Source organism: Bos javanicus, chromosome 14, assembly GCF_032452875.1.
Source record: "Bos javanicus breed banteng chromosome 14, ARS-OSU_banteng_1.0, whole genome shotgun sequence".
In the NCBI taxonomy this organism is placed as follows: Eukaryota; Metazoa; Chordata; class Mammalia; order Artiodactyla; family Bovidae; genus Bos; species Bos javanicus.
In genome coordinates, this window is record NC_083881.1 from 37,526,934 (window position 1) to 37,547,228 (window position 20,295).

Sequence of the window (20,295 nt, forward strand, 5' to 3'; positions counted from 1 at the left end):
CCTCCAAGGATGGAACCATGTTCTTCACAGCCTACCATGTGCCAGGCATATGCCTTGATGTGTCCCTCCTCTGGACCCATTTGTAGTCTGATTTTCCTCCTCTTGTACTGTTTGTGTTCGTTTCTTGCCTAAGTTTCCCACAATCCAGGGCTAGACAGCATCCTATCTTTTCATGCCCCCACCCCATTATTAACATACTTTTTGCCATCTTATGGGTGACAAACTGGCTCTAAGAACTTCTAGGCCTCATGTCCTCATTCAAGGCAAACGGGGCTGCTCCAGCTATGCCTGTTTCTTTCATCAGAGAAGTGGGCTTTACCTTCGGCTCCAGTGGACTTCCCCATCACTGTTTCACCACTTCAAACTAAAAGCAATACTGGGAAAATGAGGGTCCGGCTTTGGGAAGAAGAGGTTTGGGAATGGCTCCTGACTTAAGTAAAAGTCATTCAGTCATGTCTGACTCTTTGTGACCCCTGGACTGTATCCTGTCAGGCTCCTCTGTCCATGGGATTCTCCAGGCAAGAATACTGGAGTGGGTTGTCATTCCCTTCTCCAGGGGATCTTCCTGACCCAGGGATCAAACCCAGGTCTCCTTCATTGCAGGCAGATTCTTTACCATCTGAGCCACTGGGGAAGCCTATATACCTATCTATGATAAAGTTTAATTTATGAATTAGGCATATTTCAGAGATTAGTAACAGTAATGGATAATAAAATGGAGCGGTTATAACAATATACTGTAATAAAACTTGTGATATGGTCTCTCTCTTTCTATGTGTCTCAGAATGTCTTATTGTACTATATTCACCCTTCTTGTGATGATGTGAGGTGAATAAATGTCTATATGATAAGGTGAAATAAGGTGAATGATGTATTGTGATCTGTGTGCGTGCTAAGTCACTTCAGTTGTGTCCGACTCTTTGTGACCCCATGGACTGTATCCCGCCAGACTCCTCTGTGCGTGGGATTCTCCAGGCAAGAATACTGGAGTGGGTTGCCATGCCCTTCTCCAGGGGATCTTCCTGATCCAGGAATGGAACCTGGGTCTCCTGCATTGCGGACAGATTCTTTACCCTCTGAGCCACTAGGGCTTCTGACTTAGCCAACTGCAAACATCTGCCCCAGGGGCCACTCTCTCCAGTTGGATCATATTCTTCTACACAAGCTGCCATAACATGTGAAAATTCATGTCATTTTGTTGCATCCACTCACTCTAGGGCCACCATCTCCCTCCTGTCTCTGTCGCTGCCTTTAAGTGCAGCATCAGCGACTCCTGGCCTTAGCGTTAGTTGCTTAACCTCGATCACCTGTTCACCCCTGGCTCCTCCCTCACCTACTGCTCTCAGGAGAGCCAGTGCTGGGCAGACATCTTCACTCAGGCTTGCCCTCTTCCTCCTCCTGCACCTACTACCCACAGGAGTGCCAGTGCTGGGCAGACATCTTCACTCAGGCTTGCCCTCTTCCTCCTCCTGCATGCCTGCGTGAGAGTCTTGGAAGTCTGTCTCATCTGTCACTGGAATCACTGGATTCATCCTGTGCTCCTGCATCTCTTTAACCTCCATCACACAAAGGTCCCTGAGTCCTGTTCATCTTGTTTTGAAAATAACTCTCACCTCACCTTCTCGTTTCCCTTTGCATAGACCTGGTTCCCCTTCAGGGCTTCCCTGGTGGCTCAGCAGTAAAGAATCTGCCTGCCAGTGCAGGAGACACAGGAGACTTGGGTTCGACTCCTGGGTTTTGAACATCCCCTGGGGTAGGAAATGTCAACCCACTCCAGTATTCTTGCGTGGGAAATCCCGAGGACAGAGAAGCCTGGCGGGCTACAGTTCTTAGTGTCAGAGTCGGACATGACTGAGCATGAACACAAGCATGAGTTCCCCTTCAATTCCTGCTTTCCTCACTCCACTTCAGTCCACTCTCCAAACTGCCACAGTTATCTTTATGTAACTTGATTGTTCGCCTTGACTAAAAGGCATTCATGGTTTCTTATTGTTTGAAGCATGGCATTTGAATTGCATCCTGCCCAACCCGTCGCTTTAATCACGTTTGCTCGGTGTTCTTGCCCTTCTGATTCAAGGTCTCCCGTTTCCCAGAGAGATCTCAAGGCTTTGCTGTGTTCGGAACGCTTGTCCTGCCTTTCTGCCTCAGTGACCTCCTCCTTGTCCTATGGACCCAGGTCAAAAATAACCTCTCCAGGGTGGTTTCTCGCAAACCGATTCATGCAGCTGCCTTTTCCCCTCTTATACTGTTGGTATCACATTTGTGACATTGTTTTTCACCTCCACATCCATCTCCTCTAAGAACCAGCCTGTGATGTAGCTTCACATTTTTAATAGCTGTTGCAGGGCTTGGCATCATAGCAGGTGCTCTGAAGATGTTTGTTAAACAAGTATTTTTTAACTCCTGGGAGATAGCAGTGGAGGAGGTTTTCTGAATGTTGTGCATTTGGTACATGTGTGGTCAGTATGAATCCTAACAGTTCAGTTAAGAAAACTTCAGAGAACAAGTGTTTACTGCAATGGAGAGCTCTTCAGCTTCCAGGATTGGAGGTGGTGTGTGTGTGTGGTTGGTGTTTTTAGAACAAGGCAATGGTTCAGCCCCGTGGGAGCAGATTGCATGAGACAGACACCCAGAATGGGGGAGATAATGCCAGCCAATCTGTCAGGTTTCATCATCTGCTGGTCTTGGGCTGGGAAGCTTCCTAATATACGCCTCTCAAACTTAACATCTTGGGAGGGACTGCCTTCAATTTTCATTTTCTGCAGGTTGCTTATACAACCCACCTAAAAGTAATATTTTAAGAAAGCTTATTATTTATTTCAAGTCGAGTAAGTAAATCTTGGTGTATTGGATTTAGTAAGCATGGATTCTGATCATATCTGCCCTGGTAAGGAAATGTACCTGGCATGGAGAAGAGGCAGATCTCTTTTATAGATTACTTCTTAGCCAAGAAATAACATTTTTTTCTTTTAATTTCACACAGCTAAAATTGCAATTATATAATTGTGAAAAAGCAGTTTTGGGAGTAGTTCATTTAAGACTCAGGGATAGAGGGAGCTGTGGATTCCCCCCCCCTCAAATTGGTGATTTTATTTTATTTTATCTGGGAAACCTACTTGCTCTTGGGTGTGTGCATTGGCAGATAAAGCATGTGGGTTGGTGAGTTGTTTGTATATACTTACATGACTGTAGGTGAGTGAGAGTGTGTGTGTGTATAGATCAGAAAGTACAATACAACCTCTTAAATTTAGAAAAATTGTGAAATGACATAACTCATGAATACACATCCATCATAAGCAAACATATATACTGCCTTTCTGTACTGTTAGTGTACAGATAGGTCTCCTTTAACAAATACATAATATTTGAAACACATTATGTTTTAAGTGAGTTAGATATCTTTCCTGAACACTGTTTATGTTATTAATTTTCTTTGCAGTGCTCCCTTTTCAAACGTGTTACAAAAGTAATCTTCAATCAAGGTTTAATTACTGTTATTTTCAAAGCAGTTGGATCTGAAATAATGAGGCTTTACTGGTATTTTCCTATTTTTTAGCCATAGAAGTTAATGATAGTTCTTTCCATCAAGTTGGAACAAAGCAGAAGATAAGCAGTATAAATAATCATGTCTTAGGTACTTTCCTAGAAAATATTTCATCTTCTGGTGCAACTGGAAAAATAAGCAATTGGTAATTCCTAGTGAGTTGGTACTATTCAGGACTTTTTTGAGGTGACCTTCCATTTTTGAGATAAATTCTGATGGGATTAAGTAGATCATCTCTTCTGCATTCCATATATGGCTTTGTGTGAGAAAGAACAAGGTGGTTCTAAGTGGGTAACTTGGCAGGAACACTGGCAATAGATGATTTTATGGGAGACAGTGTGTGGCATAAGAGTGAGCTTAGCCTTAAAAGTGGAAATCTGGCCTCTTTGGCCCTAACACCAAGAAAGAATAGTGTGCGTTTCCCCATATTGTTGTTCCAGAGGTGTGGCAACAATATCAAAAGCAAAAATTCATTGCTGGAACAATGTACCTCAAGTTGAAGCCTTCAAGCATGGCTTTCAGGTAATGAATTAAGTCCTGATTTCGTATGAGGGAAGGCTTAATAGCTGGTAGGTGACCTTTTATTATTATTTTTTCTTTCACTTAAAAGATTAAGCTGTATTCAGGACAGAGTTGGAGAGAGAACAAAGAGTCAGTAAGTCAGCAGCATAGTCTATTGAGTCATGAGAAAATAAAGACTTGTGCACACACAGAACAGCTCTGCTTGCCTTACTCACAAGTCTGTGCCTTAAATGCCAAAGGTGCATCACTTCTTCCCTCTCTCCTTTTTTCATTTTATCACTGATGTTTTCCTGTCCTTTCAGTAGGTAAAACTTCCTTGCCTTTCTCGCCTGAAACTGCTGCGAACATTACCTATGGCCTCCACTTTGCTAAATCTAAAGCTCAACTCTCTGCTTTGGTCTAACTTGACCTTTCAGCAGAGTTGACATACTTGATGACTCTCTTCTAGCAAACACGTCCTTCTCTTGACTCCCAGGCCCTCACAACTCCTTGGTTTCCCTCTGACTTCACTCATGGGTCACTCTTTCCCAGACGCTTGCTGCTTCATTTTCTCTTCGTGGATGCGCCCAGGACTCAGACCCTATAGCGCCTGTTCTTCTCAACTTGATTCCCTTCCCTGGAAACCTCATCTGGTCTCATGTGCTCACAGCTCCCATGTGGACGTCTCTGGCCCACGTCCCTGAATTCCAGACCCATGCAGTCACTCATCTCTTTTGTGTGTCTACACTTCAATCATCACCTGTCTAAATGCAGACTCTAGATCTGGCCTTCAAGTCCGCTTCCCTTGGAGTTATTTGTATCAATTAAGGACAGCTTCATTCTTCCAAGTGCAGGAAACATCCCTGACTCCTCCCTTTCCCTCACATTCTACTCTAAGCCTTCGAGAAATCATGAGACCCAGGTCTTATTACACTTCTCACCACCTCACTGTTACCCTTCTAGTCTGACCCACCGCTGCCCCTTGCGTGGGTTATTGCAGCTGCCTTGTAACTGGTCTCCAGGCTTCTGCCCACTTCTCAGTTGGCTCAGAGAGTGACTGGCGTGAGGTTGTTCAGTACATCGGTCAGGTCACGTCACTTCTCAGCTCCAAACCCTCAGCGACTCCCAGTTTCCCTTAAAGGTGTCCTTCTCTAGACCTGAGGGGCTCTGTAAGGTAGACCTTTCTGCCTACCCATTACCTCCCTGGCTTCCTCTCCTATTAAATCCTTCACTGCAGGTACAGTGGCCTCTGCTTTTCCTTACACATTCCAGATGTGGTCTGTTTCCATTTTAGGGCCTTTGCACCTGGTGTTCCATCTGCCTGCAGATGTCTTTTCCCCAGACATGTGTGTAATTAACTCCTTCATTTCAAGCCCTTTCTCCAGTGTCGCCTTCTTCCTCATGACCCTAATGACTAATGCAGTCTGTTCCACCCCAGCACTCCTTATCCCCCTCTAATTTTTCTGTAACACTTATCATCTATTAACATATAGTATGGTTATTTACTGTGCTTGTTTTTAAGAACAGTTCTTTCTTTTTGGCTGTGCTGGGTCTCCGCTGCTGGGCAGGCTACTCTCTAGCTGCAGTGTGTGGGCTTCTCATTGTAGGCACTCGGGCTTCAGTAGTTGCTGCGTGTGGGCTCTGTAGTTGAGGCTCCTGGGCTCTGGAGTGCAAGCTCAGTAGTTGTGGTGCACAGGCCTAATTGCTCCGAAGCGTGTGGGATCTTCCTGGATGAGGGATCCAACCTGTGTCTCCTGCATTGGCAGACAGATTCTTTACCACTGAGTCATGAGGGAAGCCCTATTTTTTATTGTCAGCTTCTCCTACTAGAATGCAATCTTCATGAGCACAGGGGCTTTTGGCTGTTTTCTGTCCTAAAGTCTGGTGTGGTTGATGGCACAAGTTCTCAGTAGCTATATGCTGAATGAATAAGAGAAAATTGTGGATGCTGGGAGGTGTGGGCTGGCTTTCTCCCACGTACTGAGACTTGTTCTGTCAAGCCTTTTTCCCCTTAAGACCCCACTTTCTGAAGTGTTTGTTGTGGGAGCTGGGGCTAGAGTGAAGTCTCCCTTGGGATGGTTTCTGGGAGGAGGAGGAAAAAGAGAAGGGAAAGCCTTTCCTGCTATTGCCATAATGCATTGGCTTGTATCAGCTTGAGTGATGGAGCCAGGTAATCAGCAGGCCTGGCCTGGTCTGATACAGTTTGTATTCTGATGTTTTTACTTAACATTATCTCATGAGTACTTGCCCCACTTTTTCTTTTCTTTCTTTCTGCTTTTTATGAATATATTTTAAGATCTACATATTTAAAATATGGTCCTAATGACTCAGCCTTAAAAGCTGACATGTGTAAGCATGGAGGTGATCTTGGATTGCTTTTAAATGTTTATTTTTAAAAATGTCTCTTGCTTTCATTATTTTTAAAAATAACTATTTACTTTTGGCTGTGCTGGGTCTTCATTGTTTCGAGGGCTTTTCTCTCATTGCGGTGAGTGGCGGCTACTCTCTCGTTGCAGTGCACAGGCTTCTCACTGTGGTGGCTTCTCTTGTTACGGAGCTCAGGCCCAAGGGCTTCAGTAGTTGCAGCCCTTGAACTCTGCTGCTGCTGCTAAGTCGCTTCAGTCGTGTCCGACTCTGTGCGACCCCATGGACAGCAGCCTACCAGGCTCTGCCGTCCCTGGGATTCTCCAGGCAAGAGTACTCTAGAGCTCAGTAATTGTGGAGGAAGGGCTTAATTGCTCCACAGTATGTGGGATCTTCCTGGATCAGGGATGGAACATGTGTCTCCTGCACTGGCAGGCGGATTTTTTTTTTTTTCTTTTTTTCCTTCAAACCACTGAGCCACCAGAGAAACCCTAAATATTTATTTATTTGGCTGCATGGGGTCTCCGTTAAGGCATGCAGGATCTTCGAACTTCCATGCACTATGCGGGATCTTTAGTTGCAGTATGTGGAATCCAGTTCCTCTACTAGGGATTGAACTTGGGCCCCCTGCATTAGGAGCATGGAGTCTTAGCCACTGGACCACCAGGGAAGTTCCTTGGATTGCTTTCAAGAACCTAAGGGTAAGATAACAGTTAAGAGGACTGGCTAGAATTTGGTCCTCTGGGTGACCCTGGCTCCAGCCCTTCCCAGCTGTGTGACATGAGGCACTTCACTGAACTCATGCTTAGTTTCCTCCTCTGTCAAATGGAAGTAGTGCCAGTGCCTGGAGAGTACCTGGCTCTGTCACAGAAACAGGGTTCTTCTGCAGAAATGAGAGTTTGCTCTTAGAACCCTTCTGTTCCCTGTCATCTTCAGACCAGCATGATCAGTGATACCTGGGGAGCTGGTCAGTAATAGACTCCGAGACCCCACCCAGACCTGCCCAATCCGAATCTGCCTTCTGACAAGCTCCCCAGGTCTTTGCTTGCACACCGATGTCCCAGAAACAGTGACTTCAAGCACTGGCTGGGACATAACCAAAGACTACCCGATGCTGGTTTTGTTTTGGAGCAATTCTGCTTTGGGACCGGTTAGAAACATACTTCTTTTCTGTGTCAAGCAAGCTTTTCTAGTATTAATAAGCACCTGTGGGATCCCAGGCCCTTCATGGCACATCTCTGGGCTTCAGCGTCCTCATCTGTGATGTGACAGTCAGAAATGAGTCATTTCAGAAGCAACCTGCCAGCTCTGGCCTTCTGGGATTTGGTGCTCCTTATCAATTCATATTTTACTGAATGGTGGTGGTTTAGTTGCCAGGTCGTGTCTGACTCTTGTGACCCCGTGGACTGTAGCCTGCCAGGCACCTCTGTCCATGGGATTTTCCAGGCAAGAATACTGGAATGGGTTGCCATTTCCTTTTCCAGGGGATCTTCGCAACCCAGGAATCGAACCTGGGTCTCCTCCATTTCAGGCAGATTCTTTACTGATAGGGAGTTTTAGAAGACTAGGATTTCTTTTGGAAACTGGATAAGAGTACAGCCTTGGAAAAATGTTCACAAATACTCTTGTGGTGAAAGCTAACCATACCAGAGGGACTGGTCTTTTCTAAATCCTCCAGGTGCATCTTACTCTGTTTTAATGTCTTGTTTGACAGCACTCTAAGAACCAGTAGGATTTGGGTGCTTTTGGTAGAAGCTATTCTACTTAAGTAATCATTAACCCTTTTAGAACAAAAACAATGGCCCTTAAAATGATCTATCTTTCAGTGACATAATTGCTTCATAGGCTATATATCAGAGAGAGCAACAAATTCTAAAAGATTAATCTTGTAAAATGCAGTCAGTAATCATGGTCTACTAGTTTGGAAGGGATCCTAGAAAATAGCTCTTATTTTATAGACCAGAAAAATGAAAAGGATGGTGCCTTTCTTGAAAACATGTCCATGACCACTTTTGAGATTTCCAACATCTTTCTACCAGCAACTAAATGGAGGTCAAACTTCTTGGGCTGGTTGGTAGTCTTGACTCATGTTGGTTTGGCTCAAGATTATTTGCTGTGTACTGAATTGTGTTCCCTCAAATTCATATCTTAAAGCCCTAACCCTCAATGCATCTGTATAGGGAGGTAGGACCTTTAGGGGGAGGTAATTAAGGTTAAATGAGGTCATAAGGGTGGAGCCCTAATCCATTAGGACTCATGTCCTTATTAGAAGAGGAAGAGACACCTGAGAGCTCTCTCTCTGTACACATAGAAGATAGGCCACATCAGGTGCACAATGAGAGGGTGGTTGTTCGGTCACTCCATTGTGTTTGACTCTTTGAGACCCCACGGGCTGCAGCATGCCAGGTTTCCCTATCCATCACCAACTCCCAGAGCTTGCTTAAAATCATGTCCATTGAGTCAGTGATACCATCCAACCATCTCATCCTCTGTTGTCCTCTTTTCCTCCTGCCCTCAATCTTTTCCCAGAATCAGGGACTTTTCCAGTGAGTCGTCTATTTGCATCAGATGACCAAAATATTGGAGCGGCAGCTTCAGCATCAGTCATTTCAGTGAATATTCAGAGTTCATCTCCCTTAAGATTGGTTTGATCTCCTTGCAGGAGATCAGATAATATGGAATATTACTCAGTCATAAAAAGGAACACATTTGAGTCAGTTCTAATGAGGTGGATGAACCTAGAGCCTATTAAACAGAGTGAAGTAAGGCAGAAAGAGAAAGATAAATATCATGTACTAATGCATATCTGGACTTCCCTAGTGGCTCAGATGGTAAAACGTCTGCCTACAATGCAGGAAACCTGGGTTCAGTCCCTGAGTGGGGAAGATCTCCTGGAGAAGGAGATGGCAACCCACTCCAGTATTCTTGCCTGGAAAATCCCATGGATGGAGGAGCCTGGTAGACTACAGTCCATGGGGTCGAAAAGAATTGGACATGACTGAGCGACTTCACTTTCACTTAATGCATATGTATGAAATCTAAAAAGGTAGTAATGATCCTATTGGCAGGGCAGCAAAGGAGATGCAGGCATAACAGACTTCTGGACACGGGGGGATAAGGAGAGGGTGGGATGATTTGAGAGAATAACATTGAAACATACATTACCATGTGTAAAATAGATAGCCAGTGGGAGTTTGATGCATGACACAGGGAGCTGAAAGCTGGTGCTTTGTGACAACCTAGAGAGGTGGGATGGGGTGGAAGGTGGGAGGAGGTTCTGGAGTAGGGGGACGTATGTATACCTGAGGCTGATTCATGCTGATGGATGGCAGAAGCCATGATAATATTGTAAAGTGATTATCCTTTAATTAAAATTTTTTAAAAGCAAGAAACAAATGGTGCTGGTCTGTCACAGTTCCTAAGGGAAAGAATATTAACTGCGCAGGACAGAAATCTCAGAATGAAGACACCTGCATGTGATGGTATCCAGATTAATTTATTTGGAAGGGTAGAGAATGAGAGTCTTCTGTACAACTGATTTAATGGTAGTTTACAGAAACTTTATGAGGAATATTACTATGTAGTAGAAAGGGGACCTGGCTGGGAATTTAACACTTTGAGTTGGGGTTTGAATCAAGATCCTGCTTATCTGTGGCTGTTACGCCTTGGACAAGTCACTCTCAGAGGCTCCGGGTCAATATTAGCAAAGTGAGGAAAGAATTGCCAGTGCTACCTCATGAGACTCTTATTAAAATTCTGTGAGGTAGATGATGAGAGAAAGCTCTGGAAGATGCAAAGCCTTTAAGAGTGACAGCCGGGTTAACCATTATCAAGGTGTCCTTGTTGAGTCATGGTCATATGACCCCCAGAGATGCAGGAGTTAGATTCATAAAGAAATTAAGGGATCATGTAATAAACTCCCTAATTTCACATGCAAAAACTGATGTCTGAAGAAACTGACTTATCCATCTGGTTTGGATCAAGGGGACTCACAGTGGGAGCTTGGGTCCTTCCTCACTGAAGTGAGATACTGTGTTTACAGAACAAAGGGCCACAGTGAGCAGGAAACCTGCAAAGCTTCTGCCTTTGCAGAAGGTAACCACGCTGACTTCACCTGGCAGAATGGATAATTAGAGCAGTACAGTTTCCAGAAACACTGTAAGAACTTTGTAGATAATGTTAAGGGCTTCCCAGGTGGCATTAGTGGTAAAGAATCTACCTGCCAATGCAGGAGACGTGGGTTTGATTCCTGGGTTGGGAAGATTGCCTGGAGGAGGGCATGGCAACCCACTCCAGTATGCTTGCTTGGAAAATCCCATGGACAGGGGAGCCTGGCGGGCTACAGTCCATGGGGATTGCAGAGGTCAGACATGAGTGAAGGAACTTAACATGCACACACAGATAATGTTAAACTTATTTTGTAAAATGATTCTTTGGAAGTCATTTTGAAAAAGAATGTGATAAAAAAATCTTAGCAATCACAGTCTGGTAAGGGCACAGTTTACAATGGCATTTATTCAAGGCTTAGATTGTAGGGTAATATTATATCCTAGATTATTTGACAGACAGGGGTGTGGGTTTTTAAGGCAAGTGGATTAGATGGAGATGCCCAGAGAAGACACTGACAAGTCAGCAGCTCTCAGCGAAAGAGGAAAATGAATGATTGTGTCGGTGATGTGATGGAGAGATTGACAGCCTAGTTCTTGAACTTGAAATGATTAAAATGCTAATTCTGGTAATCTCACATGCTTGCTGAGGAAGGAAGGATAGAAACCTGTTATAAGGCACTGCAGTTGCAAGTGATCTGTTAACTTTAAAATATCTTTTACTGTGGGAAGGAAATAACAAAGATCAGAGCAAAAGTAAATGAAACAGAGACTAAAAAGACAATAGACAAGATTAATACAACAAAGAACTGATTCTTTGAAAAGATAAAATTGGCAGACTTAGCTAGACTCACCAAGAAAAAGGACACAAAATCAGAAATGAAAGGAAATGTTATAACAGATACTACAGAAATACAATCATAAGAGAATATTATAATCATACACCAACAAATATGAAAACATAGAAGAAATGTATTAATTTCTAAAAATGTACAACCTACCACGACTGAATCATGAAGAATGTGAAAATCAGAATAGACTGATTACTAGTAAGGAGATTGAATCAGTAGTCAAAACCTCTCAACAAACAAAAGTCCAGAACCAGATGGTTTCACTGGTAAATTCTCCAAAATATTCAAAATATATAAAATATAAAAGAGGAAAGAACACTTCAAAATTCATATTATGAGGCCAGCATAACCCTGATAACAAAACCAGACAAGATGCCATAAGAAAAGATTACAGACCAATATCCTGATGAACATAGCTGCAAAAATTCTCAGCACAGTATTAGCAAACTGAATTCAACAGTACATTCAAAAGATTGTATACCACCATTAAGTGAGATTTATCCCAGGGATGCAAGGATGGTTCAGCATCTGCAAATCAATTAATGTGACACAATACATTAACAAAATGAAACATAAAAATCATCTCAATATCTACATAAAAAGCTTTTGACAAAATTTAACATCCGTTGTGATAAACTCTCAACAAATGAGTTAGAGGGAAGGTATCACAACATAATAAAATATGAAACTTTTCCCTCTAGGGACCAAGACAAGGATGTCCATTCTCATCATTTTTATTCAATATACTATTAGAAGCCCTGACCAGAGCAATCAGGCAATAGAAAGATATAAAAGGCACCCAAATTCTAAAGGAAGAAGTAAAACTGTTACTCTTTGCAGATGACATGATATTATATGTAGAAAACCCAAACGATTCCATCAAAAAATTGTTAGAACTAATAAATTCAGTAAATTTTCAGGGTACAAAACCAAATTAAAAAATCTGGGTTTCTATATGCTAATAATAAGCAATCAAAGAAATTAATTTACAATTTCATTTACAACTACATCAAAATAATAAGATAGCCAGGAATAAATTTAATCCAGGAGGTGAAAGATCTGTACTCTGAAAACTATAAGATATATTTTTAAACTTTATTTATTTTTAATTGAAGGATGTTTGCTTTACAGTATTGTGTTGGTTTCTGCTAACCATCAACATGAATCAGCCATAGGTATACTCACTTCAACTTCTCTCGCCTCTCCCGCTTTAACTTCTCGCCCACCTCCCTCCTCTCCCACTCTAGGCTGTCACAGAGCTCCCGTTTGAGTTCCCTGAGCCATACAGCAAATTCCCATTGGCTATCTATTTTACATATGGTAATGCATGTTTCCATGTTACTCTCTCCATACATCCCAGCCTCTCCTTCCTCCCCTCCACTCTGTGTTCATAAGTCGTTCTCAATGTCTATGTCTCCATTGCTTCCCTGCATATAATTTCATCAGTACCATCTTTGTAGATTCCATATATGTGTGTTAGTATATGATATTTGTCTTTCTCTTTCTGAGTTACGTCACTCTCTATAATAGGTTCTAGGTTCATCCACCTCATTAGAACTGACTCAAATGCGTTCACTTTTATGGCTGGGTAATACTCCATTGTATATACGTACCACAGCTTCCTTATCCATTCATCTGTAAGTGGACATCTAGGTTGCGCCCATGTTCTAGCTATTGTAAATAGTGCTGCAGTGAACACTAGTGTTCATGAGTCTTTTTCAGTTTTGGTTTCCTCAGGGTATACGGCTAGGAAGGGGATTTCAGGGTCATATGGCGGTTTTATTCCTAGTTTTTTAAGGAATTTCCATACTGTCTTCCATAGTGGCTGTATCAATTTACATTCCTACCAACAGTGCAAGAGGATTCCCTTTTCTCCACATCTTCTCCAGTATTTGTTTGTAGACCTTTTGATGGGTGGCCATTCTGACCTGTGTGAGCGATATCTCATTGTAGGAAAACTACAAGACACTGATGAAAGAAACTGAAGGTACACATCAGTGGGAATATATGCTTTGGATTGGAAGAATAATTATTGTTAAACTGTTCATACTACCCAAAGCAGCCTACAGATTCAATGCAATCTCTATCAAACTTTAAATTGTGTTTTTCATAGATATAGAACAAACAATCCTAAAAGTTGTACGGAACCACTGAGACTCCCAAATAGTCAAAACAGTCATGAGAAAGAACAAAGCTGGAGGTATCATGCTTCTTGATTTCAAGCTATATTACAAAGCTACAGTAATCAAAACAGCATGGTATTGGCAACAAAACAAAAGCACAGACACCATCGATCAATGGTGCAGAATAAGAACCCAGAAAAACACCCATGCCTATGTGGTCAATTAATTTAAAACAAAGGAGCCACGAATATGCTGTGGAAAAAGGATAGTGTCTTCAGTAAATGGTAGTAGAAAAACCGGATCACTATCTTACACCATACACAAACTTTAACTCAAAATGGACTCAAGACTTGGATGTGAAACCTTAAGCCATAAAACTCCTGGAAGAAAACAGGTGGTAAGTTCCTCGAGACACTACCCCACGCTGATCAGGATGGCTGTTATAAAAATAATAATATATACAATTATTAAATCATTATGTTGTACACCTGAAACTAGACAATGTTATGCCAGTTATTCCTCAAAAAACATCCTTTTCTATTAAGAAAGATTTCATGGTTCATTAGGTGTAAGAATGCTTTATTTGTTAAGGAAATAAGAAATATGAAGATGAAACATGGATAATAACATTTTCAGATGGGAACTTATTGTATTTTCAAAAGAAAACATTTGGTGGAGAGGTTCTGTGATCGTGGCAGGGCGTATGTCTCAAATTAAGGCTATGCCTTGCTAGATATATGAAGAGCTATGTCTTTAAATGACTTAACAGGACATTTTCAAGCAACTCAGCACTTGGCAGATTTAATTTTGACAAGCAGGAGCAGGTGGGTGGCTCAGGCTTCTCAACCTTCAAGAGATGACCCTGGATGACTTTGTTTTTTTCCTGATAGTTGCAAGATAAAATAAGATTTAATTAAGGAACTTGGAAATGGTGTCTCCGTTGTTCAGGTGAAAGGAAGAGGAATGTGTGACAAATAGAAAGAAACAGGTGTAATGAAAGCATGGGATGATGTAAGCCCTGGGAAGTACACTGGCAAGGCGTCCCTGGGGTTGGTGGTAACTTGCAAGAACAGTTTCTGTTTAGACAAAGAAATGAAACCCAACCAGCAATAGTGCTTGCACATGTACTTCTGTAACTTCTGAGTCTGAGATCTCTTTTCTGTTTTTCTACAGCTGAGTGAAAGATTTCAAGGTTGAGGGAAGTCACCTCCCTGCAGGCTTGTACCTTTTGAGAGCTTTGAGAGGCTTTAAATGCTTTGAAAAAATATGTAGCTGTTCTGAAGTTGTTTCAAACTGTAACCATCTTGACCTCATCTTTCATTTTTTTTTTTCCTGATGATTCTATTTTCTTCCTTCATGCCCTCCCCCTCCCCTTCTGCTTCCTCTCCTCTCTTTTCCTCCCCGTCTGGGTAAAGTTTCTGGCACCTGGCTTGTTTGCCAGGAAAAAGACAACTGCTTGCAAAGGAGATATAACCCTTTCCTGCGTGCTCACTGCGTTGGGCTCTGACCATCTTGGCTGGGGTGGGGTGGACAGCTGGTCAGTGCAGGGGTTCGTGGGCTCCCACAAAGGGAAATGCCCCTCCTTGTACCTCGTACCCCTGTTCCCAAGATGTAGGCCAGATCAGGGGTTACAAGAAAGATTTTGAAATCTTTGAAGTCTGACTATCTTTCCAAAAAAGTGCTTTGGTAGGTTAATCATTGACTTAACATTTTGTACTTGGGAGCATATGATTATGGGCACATAAAGAACATACTCTGTTGCTCTCTGCTGCAGTTTGGGGACACATGCAAAGCTGCGGTCAGCGACTGCTGGGAGGATCCGTACGGTGGACTGAACAGGGTTAGAGTGAGGTGTTTGATTTGCTTTTGTTTGTTTGGTATTGTTTGGTATAAAATTCTATCAGCTTCTCTTATATTCACATCTCACACTGAATTTGTGAAAGTTTTGTAAATCAGGATAAAAGTTACATATGTTAATGTATGTCCACACCCCCATTTGTCTTTAAAAATTGTGACCCTTATTACATTGTACTGTTCTTTTTCTTCACACTGCTTTCTCCCACTGTTCTCTTCTTAGATATTTCCGTGAGTCTATCTACACCTATGAAATAGAAAATTAACATTAATTGTTTATATAACACACAGAATCATAACTATTTAAAAATTGTTACTTCAGTTCTTACCTTTCATTTCATTTTATTTTGCTTCCTCCTCTTGCTGTCTTCCCCTTCCTCCTCTTCTTACTCTCCTCTGCTTCTCTTTCTTGATATATCTCTATATATACACACAAACAAATATTACATATATTTTTCTAAACCTTGATCATTTGATTAAGGTGGTGTTTGCCAGGCTTTGCCACTGTAAAGTACTATTTTTCTCTTTGCAGTTAAACAGTTTGTGAGGAGATGCTTTACAACTGCATAAATCTCCTGTTTGATAGTAAATTTGCAGCCACTCATGTTAGCATCTACAGATAATTTCCCAATTCCGTCATGTCATTAATAAATGTAGATGAAATGATGGAGACAGAAAATGAAAACGGATTTTATCCCAGATTATGTGCGACACTCTACTGTCCTACAGTATATTTTATAGATGATTTATCTAGCCTACAGATACATAATTTCAACTGTAATGTAAGAGATGGAAGAATAGTGATTTATAAAAAAAAGTAATATGCATTTCAGTATGTGAATGCGTTGGTACTTCTTCACGAGAGGACACATTGAAGAAGTTGGATGTGGTATCTAAAACATATGCATAGGATTTAGATGATTGTAAATAGGGTTTCACCTACATGAATGTGGGGCGAGAGCCTTGGATGTATATGATATCGTATAGGGTGTAGAAGGGTGCTTTGCCCCGTGGCACCAGCCTGCTCACTTCGGGACATTTTCCATCTCTGGTCTGCATCCACTGGATGGCTTTGGGGTTCTCTTACCATTGAGACAATAAAATAACCCCACAAATGTCCAAAATGTCCCCTGGAGGTGGTGACATTGGTTGAGAAGCACTGTTTTAAGATTTCTCATAAGCACAGATTGCTGCCCTCCATCAAAAAAATAAATTAAGCAGCAGCCCATATATTTTTTCCTCTTAGCATTCTGTGGTAATTTTGTCATCCCTCACCTGTTTGCTTTAGAATTCTCTATTGCATCTTATAGGTCTTGGGACCCATGAGACTTTTATATTTCCATAGATACATAATGTGTTGATTTGAGGTTTTGGAGAACAATATCAAATAGCACGACCTACCCAACTGACCACTTTGTGGGGCTGAATACAGAGATTAACATCCCCTTCAATTAGATCAGAAAGACAAGAGACGTTTCCTAGAACTCATATCGAGGCTCTAAATGTTCCACACATTTTTCCCCATCAAATTTTGCAGGTGTCTTTACATTATAAAAGTTTTTGCCACTGAGTGTTCCTGAATGAGGATTGAAATCTGGAACAGAAATGTGATTAGATAACAGGAGGTCTGATTTGGGAAGGCTGCCTTGTTACATTGTTTTTTTTTTGTTTTTTTTTTTTTATTTAAATAAGAAAGACTTCAGGAATGTGCATGCCATCCTTGTGCAGGGGCCATGCTAATCTTCTCTGTATCCTTCCAATTTTAGTATATGTGCTGCCGAAGCGAGCACTGTCTTGTCACAATGAAACAGGAAATCTTATAAACAAGTGCTTGGGTGACCAGCCGTCCAATAGTGAAACACCAGACTGCTGCTAATCTGAGTGATGGAGGATGTTTTGACAAAAGAGGGCCTTGATAACCTGATTAACGAATCTGTTATAAACAATAACAATGCAATCTAAGGAATCTTAATGGCAATTCTGTTTGACCTGACTCGAGTTTAGATAGACGTGCTAACAGGAACATGCTCTGTCAGTATTGGTTATCATTGGCATGGTCCTTGAACCCATTTTTTCTCTTTCTCCATCTTTGTCTCTCTTTTGCTTTTTCAGACCTCTCATCATTTCTTTCTTAGGTTTTTTCATGTTCCAGCTTTTCAAACTTGATGAGTCTGACGTCTTAGCTGAGCTGACCAAACGGTCTCATGACCTTTGTGCTCTATGATTATATTTACATGGCCTTCCCTGGTGGTCCAGTGGTTACGACTCTGTGCTTCCACTGCAGGGGGCTTCCACTGTGGGTTCAATCCCTGGGTCAGGAAGATCCCTTGGAGACAGAAATGACAACCCAACTCTAGTATCCTTGCCTGGGAAATCCCATGGACAGAAGAGCCTGGTGGGCTGCAGTCTATGGGGTCACAAAAGAGTTGGACATGACTTAGCAACCAAAAAACAAAAACAACAATAGGTCAGCAGCAGAGAAAGAGACTGGAAGTGCCTGCTAAGATGGGGTACATTAATTTTGTGGTCTTTTAGCTTTGTGGGTTTTTTCTTTGTCCTTTCAGGATGTTTTATGCAGCCTTCCCTTGTTGAGAATCTCTTCCACAGGAGTGCTCCGGGTATGTTGACCTGGGGCATTACTGCTTTGGCTGGTGGTAACGTGACAAACTGGAGTGACAGGACAAAAATGAGTTGATTATTTCAGCTGTGTTTGCTGGGCATCTCATGCACAATAAAAGAGAGGCAGAATGTGTAGAAACGGGAACACATAGCTCCTCATTATCCCTTTGTTGTACCATCCATTCAGCAAATGTTTATAGAATCCCCTTTATGCTTCCTAGTGGGAGACCAAGAGGCAGAGTGGCTGGGTTCCCATGGCTACGACAGGAGGCAGGAGGTGGTGCAAAGAATTCGGGATGAGGCATTAGGTGGCCTGGCTGCTCCTTCAGTGCCCTCTCTTACCAGCTATCATGTCTGAACCTCGGGCTCCTTACTAAATACTTGATTTGTCTACAGTCCAGTATGACTGGAAAGTGAAAGTCAAGGGAAATAGGAAAATTTGAGTATTATAAAAAAATTTTTTTTTTTTAATTATGAGACACTGGGCAGCTTTTTTGAGACCTGGGAGTCTGGGGTATAAGGCTGACAGCCAACCGTGGTAGCTCCGTTCTGCACCACCCAGGGCTGCCAGCCTTTTGAATGAAGGTGGAGTGGACCAGGCAACAAGTCCTATTGTCTCTTCAGCCTCAAAATGTCAGCATTGAACTCATTACGTCTTAACCTTGGCTTGAGGCCAAGTCCTCTCTGGCCCTAATATCCCAGTCTTTTGAAGTTGATGGCATGGAAGGCAGCCATGTCCTCCCCCAGTTTGATCCTTGGCTGCACTGGCAGGACCAGGGTGGACATGATTCAAACGGCTTGTCATTGTCCCTATCATAGGCTCACAATTCTGTTTATCGTGTCTGCGGAGAATGGAGACTATCAAGAGTCGGTTTCCACTGAATAATTCAGAGGGTGTTTAACAAAGTCAAACTGCAAATGATACAATTGGAGAAAAAGAACTGGATTTAGGGTTAGACGATCTAGGGTCTAGTTTACTTCCCTCTTGTAAGGCTTTGGGAGAATTGCTTCACCTTTTTGCGCTGCCATTTTCCAGTCTGCAAGAGGAGGCTAATACTGGCTGCCCCTATCCTGTTACAAAGCTATCTGAGAGTCAGATGGGTTATTTCACTGTTTTTTTTTTTTTTTAAGTCAATCTAAAAAGAAATTATACAAATGAACTTATTTACAAATCAGGAACAGACTCATACACTTAAGAGAAGGAATTATGGTTGCCAGGAGTGAGAATTGAGGGAAGGGATAGTTTGGGATGGACAGGTACACAGTGCTGTATTTAAAATGGATAACCAACAGGAGTCCACTGTACAGCACTTGGAATTCTGCTTGATGTTATATGGCAGGCTGGATGGGAGGGGAAGTTGCAGGGAGACAGATGCATGTGTATGCATGGCTGAGTCCCTTCGCTGTTCACTTGAAACTATCACAACATTGTTAATTGGCTATACCTCAGTATAAAATAAAAAGTTAAAAACTGAAATTCCAGCCACTAGAATTTATTGAGCATTTATTACAAGCCTGACTTAATGTTAGGCATTTTACATATATCATCACATTTAATCTTAACAATCTTCGGAGCTAGGTGCTGTTATCTCTGTCTTGTAGGAGATGACATGCTTGCCTAAGATGACACATTGCTGGAATTCAAATCCAAGTTGGACTGACTCTTAACATTGCACCTACCAACTCAATAGTAGAAATGTATATTTTGACCCTCGCCAGTAAATTAGTGAGTTCTGTGCTTGCACAGACAAAGACAGAACAAATGAAAAACAACTCTCCAAATCCAATCTTTGTATCTTAATCCAAATAGGACTTCTGTGTTTGAGAGAGGAAAGGCCAGGCTAAACGCATGTATCAGAGAGATTAAAACTGAAGGGCTCTTCAAACACCACACCTAAGTGGGCGTTTAAGCTGGGAGTATTAGTGGGAGATGCCAACTGATGTGTCTGCTGTGAGAGTCCATAGGGAGAGTGAATACCATGATGAGTGTCCACTGTGAATGCTGGGAGCCAAACACATGGCCTTCAGCAGGTGGTTGGATCGGCAAATCCATCTTGAGTCTGGCTGCCGGCAAGCATTTCACATCATCCTTGCTGGCCAGAGCTGAAACTCACTAGATTTAAATGAAAACTGCTGACAGGAAGTGAAGTGATTTCGATTTTGTGGTGGAAGGTGTGAAGTGCAAAGTCAAGTGTAAACCTCTAAGCATTTTGTTTCGAGGGATCTAGGAGAAGATTTAAGAAGCTGGGTGTTTTAGATTCATGGCCTTCTGCTTAGGGTCCTGTTTTAAAACTGGTCCCTGGGTTGCAGAAGACAGAGAAACAGTACAGCCA

General features: G+C 42.1%; 1 long non-coding RNA gene and 1 other non-coding gene across 2 annotated transcripts in view; one reads left to right on the forward strand and one right to left on the reverse strand.

The window, feature by feature from the left end:
* The first annotated feature begins 3,737 nt into the window (after positions 1–3,737).
* LOC133260545 (uncharacterized) overlaps positions 3,738–20,295 on the forward strand; it is a 128,311-nt gene continuing 111,753 nt past the window's right edge. Inside the window, exon 1 of the long non-coding RNA XR_009740853.1 lies at positions 3,738–15,329. This is a non-coding gene — a long non-coding RNA (uncharacterized LOC133260545). The remainder of the gene's footprint in view (positions 15,330–20,295) is intronic.
* On the reverse strand, positions 17,027–17,133 carry LOC133260848 (U6 spliceosomal RNA). The gene has a single exon (XR_009740989.1). It is a non-coding gene; the product is annotated as a U6 spliceosomal RNA (small nuclear RNA).